We start from the raw sequence: 15,146 nt of genomic DNA, 5'->3' as shown, positions 1-15,146 counted from the left end.
ATCAAAGTTTTCATTTAGTTCAAGAGCTTTGAACGGTGCTGGGAGTGGAGTGTCAGAAGTATGGACAACTGGAAATACAGATGCAGTGTCGTGTGTTTACAGCAGGAGGCCTAAATTCTCCCTGCCATTTTCTCATATGAATTCTGCAACGGCAAAGTGGCAATGCATACGGGCAACAGATCTGTGAAAAAGTAGGCAACTTCAGAAAAATGCAGGCTTACTAGTAGTCTAACCAGTTAACTGCAAGGTACCTTCTGTGCTGTTATCTGTTACACAGTCTGGGGAACAAATAATCTTCAGCTATACCTCAGAGAGCATGTGGTTGATGTTGCTGTTCCTCCTGGCTGATAATTAAAGGTTAGGTAAACAATCATCATTATGGATATTTCTTGCCAAGAGGACAAAAAAGATCAATGAGAAAGATGGCTTCATGAAAAGGCAGTTGGAATGTGTTATTGTCATTGGAGGAAATATTGGCAAATAGTCTAACTGAACTAAACATTGAACATGCTTTAACCTGTGTTCTAAAATGTTCAAACCACAGTTCCATTTTATGGAACTAAATAAACTACAAGTAATACCAGTGATAAAGCAATACCAGTGATAAAACATATGTAGACAATCACACAAGTTTTCCCATGAATTCTGCTGATTACTGAGAGACGTTTCAGTATCAAAATTAAGAATTAAAATTAAATATGAACATTCACTTCAAGAAGTGGCAACTGCTTTTGAATCAAAGCATTCAGTTAATAATAGCAGAGTTTTGTCATGTAGGTATTTACATTTTTCTTTAACATGATTATGAAAAATGCATTTTTTTATATGATAATGCTTAAAAACTGGCATATAGTTTTAGTATTTGCAAAGAAGAAAACATTGCTGTAGGAGTTAATAATTTAAGGGTGAACATGAAGTCAGACACTGGAAGGAAGAAACAAGGAATTCGTTGGTATACCAAGGACAAAGAATTTGTTTATCCACAGGGATTACGTAGACTGTGGTTGAGTGATCCCACCATAACCTTGTAGTGCTGACATCGAGAATAATAGGTTCACATAAGCTTCAGTGCTGTTGTTGGCTTGGTTGGCTTTCTAGAAAAAGCTCGAAGGTGGAAACACTGAGGCTGAAAGAAGCTGTGCATGACAGGCTTATTCTGGAGGCAGCACCTCTAAGTGCAAGTGGACTTCAAAGAAAGTAAGAAAGAATTTTTCAAATGACAACATTTTGACTTGATGATTTTTTAATGAAACTTCTTTACAGTTGAAGAAGACTAAAGAGGTGTAGCTGCCTGGGTCATAGTGTTTAGTCGTATTAGTGATATAGCAGCACCTAAATCCACAGCCAACCACAGAAATAGCAAATTACTGGATGAAGTACATTCAAAAGTTATATGCAAATTGATAGATGCTTATAATTTCTGAATAGAGCTTTAGTAAAAATAAAGACTAGCTAAGCCCTGTGAATCCCAAATCTTTTCATGTAACCAGGGCAGGAACCCCTAAATTTCAGGTGTTTTGGTCCAGATACCAGGTTACTCCTTGTGTTCAAAAAGTGGGTTTTTTTAAATTATTTTGGGCTTTACTTTTCTGCTTTATGAGCAGATTTTCTGTCTCTCAGGTAAGTAAATGGGAAAAGCACCATATGTTGGTTGGATGTGAGGGCTCTCACAATGGCTAATGTGTTTTACTTCCTAGTTTCTCTCTTGCTTTGCTACAAACTGGTTGTGACTTGGTTGTTTTTTATATGGGAACTTAGGAATTTATGGCCATTTTTGTGAAATGGTTTTCACCTCTGTGTTACCAATTATGACACCAAGAAGTATAATGGAAACATGTCTGTTGGAAGAATATAACTTGTATGAGCAGAGGTTTTTGGGGGTTGATACTTCAAGGCCATGTCTCAGTTTTATTTTTCATCATGCAGGAAGGCGGAGTTGAGTAGATACAACTTTGTCTCTCAAGTGATGATGGGAATGTCAAGATTTTCAGTCTTCTTGCTGGCAGCTCTACTTAAAATAGCCTTCTGAAGCTCTTCGGCTAGTTTAATGTTGTAGTAACAATGTAGGTTTTTAAAAGCCTCCTATTTTATTTCTGCTTAGTTGTAGTGAGCTGTCAGTTTTCAAAAATGTTTTCTTCGTTCTTGTTTATTTCAAGGTCAGATAGAAGAAGGACTGTGTGCACAGCAACTGAGAAAATGAAGCAAAATGTGTACTTCTCTGAAGTTCAGACATATATGAGTAGTGGACATAAAATTCATAAAGGTCAGACTGTTGAGATTTTCACAACCACATAAATACCTTAATCTCTAGCTTCTAAACAGTTATATTTAAGGTAAGACATATCTGTGATCAGACAAATCTTGTACCTAGTTTTGTTTTGAGTGAGGTTATTCCATAAATCCTAATGGCTGTACTATTAACTTTTTATTCCTCAAAAAAAGTATATGGAATTTAATTCCCCATTTGTTAATCAAGCTTTGTAAATCACCCTAAACCTCATTCCAAATCTAGATTAAATTTAGATGACATCAGAAGGAGATCACTATTCCATGTTGCTTCCATTTAGCTTGTACTATCAAGATCTGTTTACTATAGATGTCTTCAAGTAGTATTTTCTTCAGCCCTTCTGAATCTGGCTATCCTATTAACAGAATCTTTCAGGTTAAAAATGTAACAAAGCAGTAGGTTGTGTTTCTCTCTTTGTACCAGTTCTGCTGCTGGAGATGACCTTTTATCTTCTGGCCAAGACAGAGTTGTTCTCTTTTTCTACTAAAGCCCTCATCCAGATCTACCAAACTCTCAAACATAGGTAAGCAGCAGCTCCACAAATGTAGATTAGCTTCTCAAGGAAAGTCACAGTCTCAACCAATAATGTATTTTGATTGTAGCTGCTAGTTTTTTGAAGTCAGGCTGGAACAACTTCATCACTCAGAAAAAAAAAGTTTGTGTTCCTAAGAGCTTCCAACCAGTGCTACAGCCTGTCCTGCAAGGAACCACAAAGCTACATGCAGACATGCTCTACTGCCACCCAAAAATACCATTGTCCTAACTCAAAATATTGCAAGCTATTTAAAAATTTATCAGCCAGTGAATCTGCTATTTAAAAGATTTTTTTAAAAGTTGTCCTTTGTTGTGAAGGGGAACAGGCTACATATGTGAGTGTTTCCAATGTATTTCCTGCCACGGAGCCCTCCATCTTCCATCTAGTCACTTGTAAGTACCCAAAGTTGGCGAAGAGCCTGTTTCTGAGAGAGCTTCTTCACCAACATATGGCTGTGCTCAGAATGATTACTCTGGCCTTCAGTCTGCTCATTTAAGTCTAATGAGGTCCACAGAGGTGACTGTATGACTCACACAATGAAGTCATTTTTCCAATTAGCATTCTGACAAATGTATTATAAGTAGAGCTGCTTCAATAGGTTTCCACAGCTGGGGGAGAGATCAGGTATCACCAAATACTCCGTTACTTTCTTCTGATCTGGTCAGAGAAATTTCATTCACTCTTGAGTATGACTGTTCACACAACAGATGGGTATTTCATGTCTGAAGAGTGTGACCCTTTCCTAAATCAAGCTCTGTATCTGCAAGCCAAAGTGCTCATGCAAGGCACAAAATTAACCTTAGTCTTCAGTAGGTACTCATAATGTTCATACTAAAAAGCCTTCCTTTTATTAGGAAGTCTTTTATTCATTATTGTGGCATATGATGTTTGGAAATGTAAGCAGCTGACACCTAATGGAAGACTTTTAAGTAACCGACTGAAAAGCCATTCTTCCTGTGTGCCTATGCCCTTTCATTCTGGTATTCGTGAATGTTTATTGCATGAATATGGGAGGGATAAGGGAATCAGAAATTACCTAAAGAGTATTCATTATTTTTTGTTTGTTACTGGCTAAGCATTATTTTTCATTTTCACTTTTAAAAAATATTCATCTATTTAGAAAGCAGAAACCAAACCAAATGATTTAGCTAACAGTTATGCTCTACAAATTGTGAATAGTCAAAGTTCATTGTCAGCACATCACCCTATGTACTAAAGTTCAGTACATAAACTGTTCACAGATCTAATAAAAACAATGAATAAATTCATAGGAACTCAAATATCTTTACCAGGCAATCTGGAACAGAATAAAGTAATATACTGGTTTAGATAATTTATGTATTATGAATAATTCAGCTATTACTAATTGGAATTTTTCTACTTAAAAAATAATAATAATTTGACCTTGTTTGACAAAACATTGAAATTTCTGTGAACAGTTTATTTTTCAAAATTAAACTTTGTTGAGATATACAATCAGCACCACTACCAAGTGAAAACTACAAGAAATTTGTAGAAGCTATTTAAGAAAGAAAAATAAGTCTGAAGATATTCCAAGAAGCAACAAAGAAAACCTGTGGCTTCCTTCACAAATTGTTAGGACTTCAGCAACGCTATGGTACATTTCTAACTGTGTTGTTATTATTTTTGCCTTTATTTCATTTTAATTTTGAGGGTTTGCTGCTGTTATCATCGAAGCAGGTAGCTAACAGGACACATACAACCAATTTACCCCTATGAAAAGAGACATAATTTAACCGCACTTCTTCAATAAAAATCCATTCTAAGTGATATTTTTTTCATAGTTCAATAAATAGATCATCTTATACTATGTAGGAGTACAAGTATTAGAGGTAACATGAAGTGCAAATTTAATTTTATACTGTGCGCACACTCAAGCAGGGAAGCTCTCAAAGCACAATGTTCTGACATAGTTGAGTCAAGGTCTGCAAAGTGGGGTAGTATCTACTACTGGACTAGCTGCTACAGTTGGGAAAAAATGGCAGGTTTTTGAATACACAAGAACTCCTGCAGATTCAAAGTAGATGAAGGAAACTCTGAAGCTAAAAGCACTTCATTTACTGCTTTCAAAATAGCAGTAATAAACAGCTACAAATACTACTCAATACAAAGTTCTATAGCAATACTCAAATTAATTCTGAACTAGCCAGAATAAGGCAGTGTTGCCTAGACATAGAACTGTACTAAGGGGATGACAGTAGCCAAATAGAGATTTCTGGATGTTCTTGCAAACTTCATGTAAATTTCACCAAGTCATTGATAGGTAGCATGGGTAAGTGATCCTGAACTGCATCGAGTCATTCAGGTGCTTATGTCCTACTGATTTTTTTTGGTTATACTGCTTTTGGCAACAGAAGTCTTCTCATCCATTGTAAGACACATTTCACCTTCCTTTAGGTGTCTAAGAATAAATATCTACAGCCAGAGCTGGTGCTTCAGGTTCCTGGTGTGGAAGTGGGATAGAAGAAACATGAACACAGTTCATCTGACCCACATTTGACAACAAATGATTTCAACACGTCACTTGCCTGCCAACAAAAGGGGCAAGGGATGTCCTCTCTGTTTGACACAGTGACCTCTAGATTTATAGGTAAGGTGTTACAATCCATACGGGGGTTTTTTTGTTTGATTTTGGTTTTGAAGAACAGGAAACCATTTTCCTTTTATTTACACCTTGCAGTAAAATTATTTCCTACTGGTCACAGTTAACGTAGTCTGTTGTGAGCACTCCTCTTTACAAACTTGATACTCTAATCTTCAGAGGTCCATTAGTGAATCCTTCATAGTGACTTAGAATTAATTTGTTAGAATATTGTCTTTGTGTCTTTTTCTCCTGGTACAGAGCAAAAACAACCCTCCCCCTAAAAAACTCCATGTGTTTAAACAGTTCTAATAGCCTTACAGAAAAATCAGACTACAAAGGGTGGGCTAGAAAAAAGAGAGCAAGGTAGTAGCCTTCTGTGATTCCTGAGGAGACAATATATTTGATGATCTCATCATGAAGGTTACTAAATAAATGAAAGTAAATGGCTGGTTGATTCCCTTTAATTCAACATGTGGTGTAGACACTTCCTTCCCATTCCCTCGCTGCAGTACATTGGATCACATTAGGCTTGACAATAAGGATTGACTTAGTGGTTTTCAGTTCTGTGTAGTGATTTTGATTCTTTTTCAAAATGATTTACTGATTGCTGTAATGTGCTTTCTAAGTCCTCATTCTGTTGGTGGTGCTTTTGTTAACTTTTTTTTGGAAATCATTGCTAGGACTTTATTGACATACCTTAGCTGTTAATTTCCAAATCTCCCAATCAGCTATTGCTATGTTGGTTTTGTTATAAAATCATTGACCTTTTAGCTTTTTATTTTCTTTTTTTTTAATTATCCCCCCCCCCTTTTTTTTTTCTTCCTCTTTTTTTCTTTGTTCTCCCCTGTTGGGTGGAGGAGGGGATGGACTTGTCAAAGACAATAACAGGCTACCAAAGTTACCATTGCATTAAGGCAGGTATGAATTTTAAAGTGTGTTTGACTTGAAGCAGGAGCACAGTACAAATGCAAATATTCCCCAGTGTGAAATAAAGCAAATGAAAGGAAATGAACATGAAGTACTGATTCAATGGTTCATAATCAATGCTAGTAAGGATGTTGGAATGCATGGTTTAGAATTTCTGAAGATGGTTACACAATATTAATCCACTATCTTGAGTTATTTAATATGTCCTTGATAGATGTTAAGGCATTGGTGAGGCTTTGCATACATCCTGGAATTAGTGTCATTTAAAAAATTATCAGTTTTTATCACCTCTCTTACCAGTCAGTACAAGTTAACTTATTAGATTGTAAGAGACTGAGAATGATGGAGACTGCAAATTCTTTTTTCAAATTTCTCATAATCATCCTTTCATGTGACTTTCATCTTTATTGCTTAACAGCTATGATCCTTCTCCAATTTATTAATGGTAGAACTTTTGCTTTTAAAAATTGGTTGACCCAAGTAAGTCTTACAAATGTCTTCGAATATTTTCATGTATCCAGTTTAATTAATATGATACTTACAGACTTTAACAAAAATCATTAGATATGGGCTCTTTCACCATTACATATTTTAATGGCAAAATCAATCAATTTCTGGTTTATAGTATTAATATTGATTTACTTTCATTTTCCAAAAATACCCATCTGATAGCATAGTGCAGTGGTGCTAGTACTTCATTAGCTTTAAAGTCATCTTTTCAAAGAGATTTTGATCTTAGTCAGGACCGTTTCAACTGAAGTGGACCGATAATCAATGAGGAGAAAAAAATGTCTCTGTGCTTTTGGGACAGAAGAATTGGAATTTCAATCTATTTTTTTAAGTAGCTAAAGTAAGCAACTTCTTCCTAACTTGTTTTTGCATGCATTGTAAAAATGGGAGTGTAGCCAGGCCCCTGAGGTTATTTGGTGTAATGTAATTGAAGCAGACTGTCTTTTTTTTTTTTTTTTTTAAAAAAAAAACCATGTTCCCTTTTGGAGCACTCACCTTTTTAAGACACCTTCTGCTGTCCCTTCTTACATAGTCCACTTACTTGAGCCTTCTGGAGCTGGTGAAACTCTTTGAAGACAGATGGTATTTGTTATGTGTAAAGACTCCAGAAGATGAAACTTCAAAACCATATAGGCAGTCAAACCTGCAGCTTTCAGTGAGGAGTAACCGACAGCACAAGCTCATTCTGTTGATACTGGCAAGCGCTGACCTTAACAACACGATAGCTAGGGATGTGTGAAACGTTCATGATGAAGCCAAACACCTCCGAAGTTTCATACTTTTCTAAAAGTCCTTCATATTAGAACTGGGGTAAATCTACTCTTGAATTCAAAAGGATTTTGACATTGAATTAGAGTCAGAACTTTAGCCTGGTTCAAAACCCATTCAGAGGTTTGTTATTCTATTTATAAGCTTTTGTAAAAAAGTGGGTGAAATACAGTACTCCCCTCAGAGGAAACTAGTACCAATCAAAACCCATGTGAATATTCACACAACTTTTCAATGAACCACCACAAAATTTTTCATGGATCTCCTAATATAAACTTACCTATTAACTCTGTTGTTACTTTGTTATGGTAACAAGCACATTCATTTAGATTCTTCCATTCATTTTGACTTGAAAACATTTTGGTGCAGTCATTCGGTGGCCCACACATCATTTCTGGTCTGGAACTCAGGCAGATGTATCTTTTGGAAAACTGATACCACTATCTTGAGATGGGCAAAAAAATAAACTCCTGACTGCACCTAAGGGTTCCCAGACATGCCTCAGTCCCCAAACCTAGAATCCTATGCTATGCAATCTTTAAAATGCCATTTCATATACCAGGCCTTAAGTTATTTATAAAGTTAAAGAGGAGAAAAAAAAAAGAGGGAGGGCAGGAGAGGAAAGTGTCACTATGCCTACATTCCTGCTGCGGCAGTTTTGTTTGCACTTGCATAATTGTGAGCACAAGTGGAACCTGTATTTGGGTGCATTTTTGTGAATGACTATGCTACAAAGGCAGTGAAGCTCAAGTAACAATAAAGTATTGGCTATTTTACAGTCATATATGGTTATGGTGCATGTGCTGAGGTATGGCCAGTAAATCAGCTGTGATATGCAATGTGTGAATGTGATTTGCTTTAACCTTGGTATGTGAGGGTATCACCAAGCATATATGTATTTTCACTCAGACACATAACTTACCATCGGACCAGAGCAAACATGCACTAGAACATGTGATTTGTGATGATCTGAAAAAGTCAGATTGTGACCGTCTAAGGAGGTAAAGGAACAAAGACTGTTTCTTCCTTTGTACTCACCTAGCAGTGACCTGTGAACCGTTCCCATCTTACCACTATTTTGACCTGTAAATAAGGTCATGTATAAGAGATCAAAAAGGAGAAAGCTTTCTTTGTCAGCAGTTGTATAGACACGCAAGGGCCAGGGGCAGGCTGGACTGATCTAACCACAGATTCTGATTTTCCAAGCAGATTTCAAAAACGTAATTAGACCTCATAATACTAAATAAATGTTTGTGTCTCTTCTGCATTTGCTTTACAGAATATTTGAAAAAATTATATTAAATTAGAACTTAACCTTCAAAGAATTAATTTTTCTTTTCTCTCCCTTTCATTTATTGATAGTCATATCTCTTGCAACTTACCAAAAAACTTCAAACTAAGACTGTTCATGAAAAACTGAATAAGTGAGATTTTTACTCCAGCACACTGTAAAGATTGTATCAAAAGATTGGCAAAATGTGTCACCTACTTGGACCTGAAAGCTGTGATTTCAAGTATACGAACTGAAAAGCCTATGACTCAGCTGTAAGACATTTCATTACATGAGAGCCTCCATGTGCCATTTAAAATGTATAAGTGTCATCATAAACTTCCCACTCTCCTAAGAATAGAGCTATCACTGGACCCTGTTATCTCACAACCCCAAGGTACAATATGATAATGATACTGCTTAACATCAGTATATGGAGAGAGAAAACACTGGAGATGCCTCAAGCATCTCAACTATAAAGAAAATCAAATTAAAATATTAATTTACTGATTAATATAACATTAGATGACCCATTTCTCCAGCTTGTTAAACAACAAAGACTCGCAAAACTAAATAAGGGCCTAAGAGATAAGTGTTTTAAGAATTCCCATAGAGATGTTTAGCCCCTTTTTAAACATCATTAAAGATGTACTTTGCATATAACGGGCAGTTTTATTTTTTTGCTACACTGAAAAGCCCTGCTTGTGTTTATTAATATACACTTTTAAAAAAGGTTACAAAGTGAGGGTTTTGGTCACAGTTTGAACAATCATATCATAATGTAGAATGAAAGAAAATGAGCGCAAGAAAAATGAGTGCAAGACAGACTTGTGGGGGTGAAAGAGAACAAAATCTTGCAGGTAAATCATGGGACAGAAGGTTCAAAGTTTGATGTTTAACTACGCTACAAAAAATTAACCATTTGTACCCTCTGTGTCTGGAAAATGAGGGGAAAAAAGTTACTTTGCTTATCTTTTCTATTTAAAATGCCTGCTGTTTGGGAAAATGGGAAACTGCAATACATGATTCGTATATAGGAAATGGCAATCCAAAGTAACTTATTTTAAAACTAAAAAACCCATGGTGAAGTCCTAAAGCAAATTTTATCCCTCTTGAACCATGGTTATGTCCCATGACATCAGGATATTGCTTGAATGTTTGTGCTGCATTTTACTGAAAAGTATCAGTAAGAGTATTTAGTATTTAGGTTTTTAAAAAATGTCTCTCCCTAAGTCAAACCCTCATACTATTAGAATTGTCACTGCACTCCTATGAGCCAATCTATGACTTGTTAGGGGAAGAAACTGTGAATCTGCTGTTCCCATGGATAAATGCCTCTGTCTTTTCCTTAGTGATCCACAAGGTATCAGCCTGTGAGCATGTATGTTCACCTTGTATCTCACATACTATGTATATTTTCAAATGAGCAAAAAGCCAAGAGAGAACTATGAATTCCAAGTTGGTCAGAAAAAAACCCACAACTATTTGTGTAATAGGTTCTTAATATTCCTCTTGCAAAGTTTTGCATTTCTGGCCTTGGCCCCCTCATACATGTGATTGCATAGGTTGGGAATAAGGCAATTCAGTCTTCCTAAAACACCGTGTGTGTGTGTGTGTGTGTGTGTGTGTGTGTGTCTGTTCCCTGTACATACAGCATTCCAAGTTCTTATATCCCCCTCTTTTTTTGTTCTTGTTCCCCAGGCACTGCCTCCACGGTACCAACTATCCTTATCCCTGCTCCCATGGCAACAAGTCTCTGTTCCAGCGGTAACATCTCTGACTCTTCACCTCCTCCCTCTGCAGCTATGTTCTACACCGTGGAAGTAGCTTGATTTTCTCTCACTAGTTTCTTTCCTTTATTTATCAGGCCATCTGTGCTTGTTCCAAAATGTCTACTGTGAATATACCGATTCTGTATGTGGCTCTACTTTAGCAAAAAAATGAGTGAACCCAGGCCTGTTTTCTTTCTTTTCCAACCATACTCTGAACTCTTCTCTTCTATGCTTGGCTGTCTGAAAGAGGAAAGAATTATTATTTTAAACATTGTCCTCCCACATTTCCATGGCAGGATCAGCACGAATTGAATTAGAACCACAATCATTTTGAAATGTAAATTAGATTATGAAAGGTTAGAGTTGTATGTGCTTTAAAAACACTCCAACTGGCACCAGACTGTTTTTTGTAGACACTTTGTTCACAGAAAAGAAGATGTGAATTTTTTGAAACAATTTGCTAATATTAAATGAGAAAAATATTTTAGAATAACCATTCCCTTTCATTTTTGGTTGGCTCCTTAATATGCTGGAAAGCATTTTATAACACAGAATATTCATTTGGGACCACCATTCAATTGTGCAAACAAGCCAGTAACAGCTAACAGTTCCAGAATCAATATGCAACCATTTGAGAATGCCAAAAGTACATGGACCCGAAATGACCAAAAAGAAAAGGGGAGGGGGAGGATAAAATTTAATGGTAGGCGAGGGGTAAAGATCCAGAGATCCAGTGAGGGAGTTATAAATCTCATGGACATGATAACAGTAAATGTGTCATTTTTAAAACAATTTGCTGATTTGTGATCGTCTGGAATAAATGTCGCTGCTAAAGAATAGATCACTTACATTACAATGACTAGCAAGTTACTCACTTTTCTGTTGCACAGTGACTTTATTTTTTAGAAATCTTTTCCTGTTATTTCTTTTCAAGATCTAAAGAGGTTAGACCTGGAAGTTCCCTTAATCTTAATGGAAACACAGGATATTTAGCAATTGACAGACTGAAGTGCCCTGTTGAGATGGTATTGAATAGCTTCTTTCTCCTAAAACATGAGTAACTGCATCTCCTATAGCCCTTAGTTACATTATTTTTGGAGGAAGAGCTGTTTTTTGCACCTATGCAAGTTGGGGGCCAACTGGCTGGAAAGCAGCTAGCTCTGCAGAGAAGGACAACGGGATCCAGGTGGACAGCAAGTTGAACATGAGTCAACAGTGTGCATAACAAAAGGTAAAAAAAAATCCATATTGGGCTGCATTAGCAAGAGTACAGCCAGAAGGTCACCTAAAGTGTTTATCCCCTCTGAGAACTGGTGTGTGCACTCGTCTGGAGTGCCACATTCAGCGCTGGGCTCCCCTCTACAAGAGAGGCACCAACAAAGTGGAGCAAAGCCAGAGAAGGGCTACTGAGACAGGCAGGGCCTGGAGCACACAACATACTGAAGGAATGTATTTATTTAGCCAGGTGAAAAGAGGGCTAAAAGGTGTAGCAGGTGGTTAGAGAGAGATAGAGGCAGTCTTTCCTCGAAGGTTCACAATGAAATGTAAAGGGCAGTGATAAAAAGGTGCAGCATGAGACTTAGCAAGTGGATTTAAGGAAAAAATTGTTCACAATGAGAGTGGTTAAGTGCTGAACAGGCTGTCAGAAAGGTGGTGGACTTTCCACAAGGGTTTCAAAATTGGACTGGACTATGCCCTAATCAACCTGATCTTATTTCTGCGCTAGCCTTGGATTTTGAACCAGATAGTCTGCTGTGGTCCAGTCCAGCTAAGATTATCCTGTGATTCATGAGTCTATGACTACCAGTTCCCTAGCAAGACAAATTGTCACTGTTCTTTCAAGATTCCCAGAACAGAAAATACTAAGGGGGAAAAAAAAAAAAAAAAAAAAGTACTGTTTGCACATTAAGACAGACTAGCCCACAGAAATGGTTGATTCAGACTCTTTTCAATAAGTCACTTAAACCATTGTAACCTTGGGCAAACAACAGAGCATCTCTGTGCTTCAATTCTCCTCCAGTAAAATGGAATGAATAATATTTCTTGGCTTTTTTTTTTTTTTTTCCTAAGAGTAATTCACCTTTATGCCTCAGGGTTTTTTACAGACTAAGCCAAATCAGCTAGTGATCAGAGATGCTATGGTATTATAGCAATTGCGCATCTGGTCAATGTAGGTATTAGTTCACAAGCATCATTAGAGAATACATGGCGGGGGGGGGGGGGGGGGGGGGGGCGGAGGGGGAAGGGGGTAAATAAATGGTCCTAGAGACCTTCTTCCTGGATACAGAACCCTGTTTCAGATATATCTGTGATCCAAATAACGGTTTCAATTATTATATCAACTAAACACTTTGATAAGGGATATAAGCACAAGGAGACAAACATCCTTTTCTCTCCAGATCTTCTGAGAATTCATGAATTGATGCCTCAACAGTTCGTCTGCCCTAAAAGAAAATGCTGTCTCTAGGTCCTTGCTTCATGGTCTTGCTTGCTATTGCAGGTGGAGTGCTCTACCTCTTGGCTGTTTGTTGAGACACTATAGGTGGCAGGTCAGTACTGTGTAAATGTTTTGTGGTTAAAACCAAAAGATGTGATTTGTGTTTATAAGCTTTAAATTGCCTTCCTGACAAAATATGCACAAGCTGAAAGCTTCTGCTCATGTAAAATTGTGATGGATTGCATTTTATTGGAACTTATTATGAATAGCTCTTTGATTTGAAACAATGAACCCTTTAAATGCCTTTAAAATTTACAGTGGGAGAAAGAAAGTTGTTCCCCTCCATCACCACCATCAGAGAGTGACAACACCCCCTATTTTTCAGAACACACATACGTACAGAAGCATATGCACTCACTCACATATACATATGATCAGATATTCACATTTACAGAAAATGACATACATATTAAGTTGAAACTTTTAGCTTGGTATTAGATGCCTGATTTTCAGAAATAAGCTCAGTGCAAAGTACTCAGAATATGTGCCTGTATCAGAATACAGACGCTGTATTTATATACGTATGTACAAAATATGGATACCAATGCACTATATATTGAAAGACACAGGACTTCCATGAAAATTATTTTGTGGTTTTCACCTGTAGCTGATTTAGTTAATACTGTACTAGAAGAAACAGAGATTAATACATTTTCCCAGGACTTTGGTGAGTGTGAATATATAGATTTATTTATGCACATACACCTTCAGTATTCTCTCTGTATTTATTCATATCTAAAAATGTCATTGTCATATTTTATTTTTTTTTATGCAGGGGTTACTTGGTTTAGCACTCTGAAATTAAAGGGAGCATAAAGTCAAAGGAGTATATAGTTAAGAGCATATTATTTCTTTCAGCTGAGGCCTTCAAAGCAGGAAACTATTTCTCATATGTATGTGTATTTGATGGGAAAAGAAGGCAAAAGAGCAGAGTTAAAACTGTGAAAGCCTGGCTTTTTTCAGGCTAAGAAGCTTTTAGTGGCAATAGTTAAATGTCGAATATGATTACACAAAACTGCTGCTTAAAACTGAAAATGAAGTGGAGCATACTTGTGAAGACTGTCTATCAGAAATTTAAAAAGTAGTAGTGCATAATTTATCAGTGTTAATAGCCTTAGGTGCATTTCTAAGGGAATTAACCTAAACAGTCAAACTATTTATCACATCAGAATACATAAAATGTACTTTTAATTAATAAATGGACATTCTATTGCCTTTACGGCTACAACAAATCAATCCTCCTTTACCTTCTGTCTACAGTTTGGGTTCCTTTAATGGGTTTTAATGGGTTTTATTCTACGCAAACATAGCAAAGCTTATTCATTTACTTCCTGGAAGACTTTCTGTACTTTGTGGCATAATCTCACCAGTGTCTTTGGTCCACTTACACCAAAATATCACTATGGAGAAAAATAATAGCATTGTCTGTTACCCTAAAGTATCATTCATTGCCCCGGAGATGACATGCCTGGTCCAAGCCTACCTTGGAAATAATGAAGTTACTGTAATGTGCTGTAGTTCTTGTTAATAGACTGTCTGTGAAGTCCTTCAGTTAAAACATTTTATTGGGAAAGCAAGGTATTTCCAGTTGCTCTGAATGGTTAATGGAGTACTTTGCTTGTATAATCTCAAATTCATTGGCAAAGGAGATATTTTCACTGTCTTACACAGTAGTAAACTAGGTGGACCCATGTCTACACAATAAATGGAATAATTTTGTTGAGGGATAGTGAGCAAATATTTTGAGATGGCAAGTGCAGTCCTGAGACCTGCAGTGCTGTTTTATTTTTTTTGTGTTTTTTTGGGTTTTTTTTTTTGTTTTTTTTACTTAAACCAAAGTTCATTCATGACTGTTTCTGTGATAATATTATAGTATCAGACAGTATTTCATTTGCTGGTCTTTGACATTCAGAATATGCAGTTAGCTAAAACAGTCCTGTAGAAGGTGTAGCAAGGACATAAAGGCATAGGTTTG

The 15,146-nt window shown here is 36.6% G+C and overlaps 1 long non-coding RNA gene across 1 annotated transcript; it reads left to right on the top strand.

The window, feature by feature from the left end:
• The first annotated feature begins 2,717 nt into the window (after window positions 1–2,717).
• LOC130149052 (uncharacterized) lies at window positions 2,718–11,048 on the top strand. Its single transcript, XR_008821765.1, has 3 exons — window positions 2,718–2,810; window positions 5,241–5,433; window positions 10,604–11,048. It is a non-coding gene; the product is annotated as an uncharacterized LOC130149052 (long non-coding RNA).
• Window positions 11,049–15,146: the final 4,098 nt, after the last annotated feature.

The sequence above is a fragment of the Falco biarmicus genome, chromosome 4 (genome assembly GCF_023638135.1).
Source record: "Falco biarmicus isolate bFalBia1 chromosome 4, bFalBia1.pri, whole genome shotgun sequence".
NCBI lineage: Eukaryota > Metazoa > Chordata > Aves > Falconiformes > Falconidae > Falco > Falco biarmicus.
The sequence above is the reverse complement of the archived record's forward strand: the minus strand, read 5'-3'. Positions and strand labels throughout refer to the sequence as shown.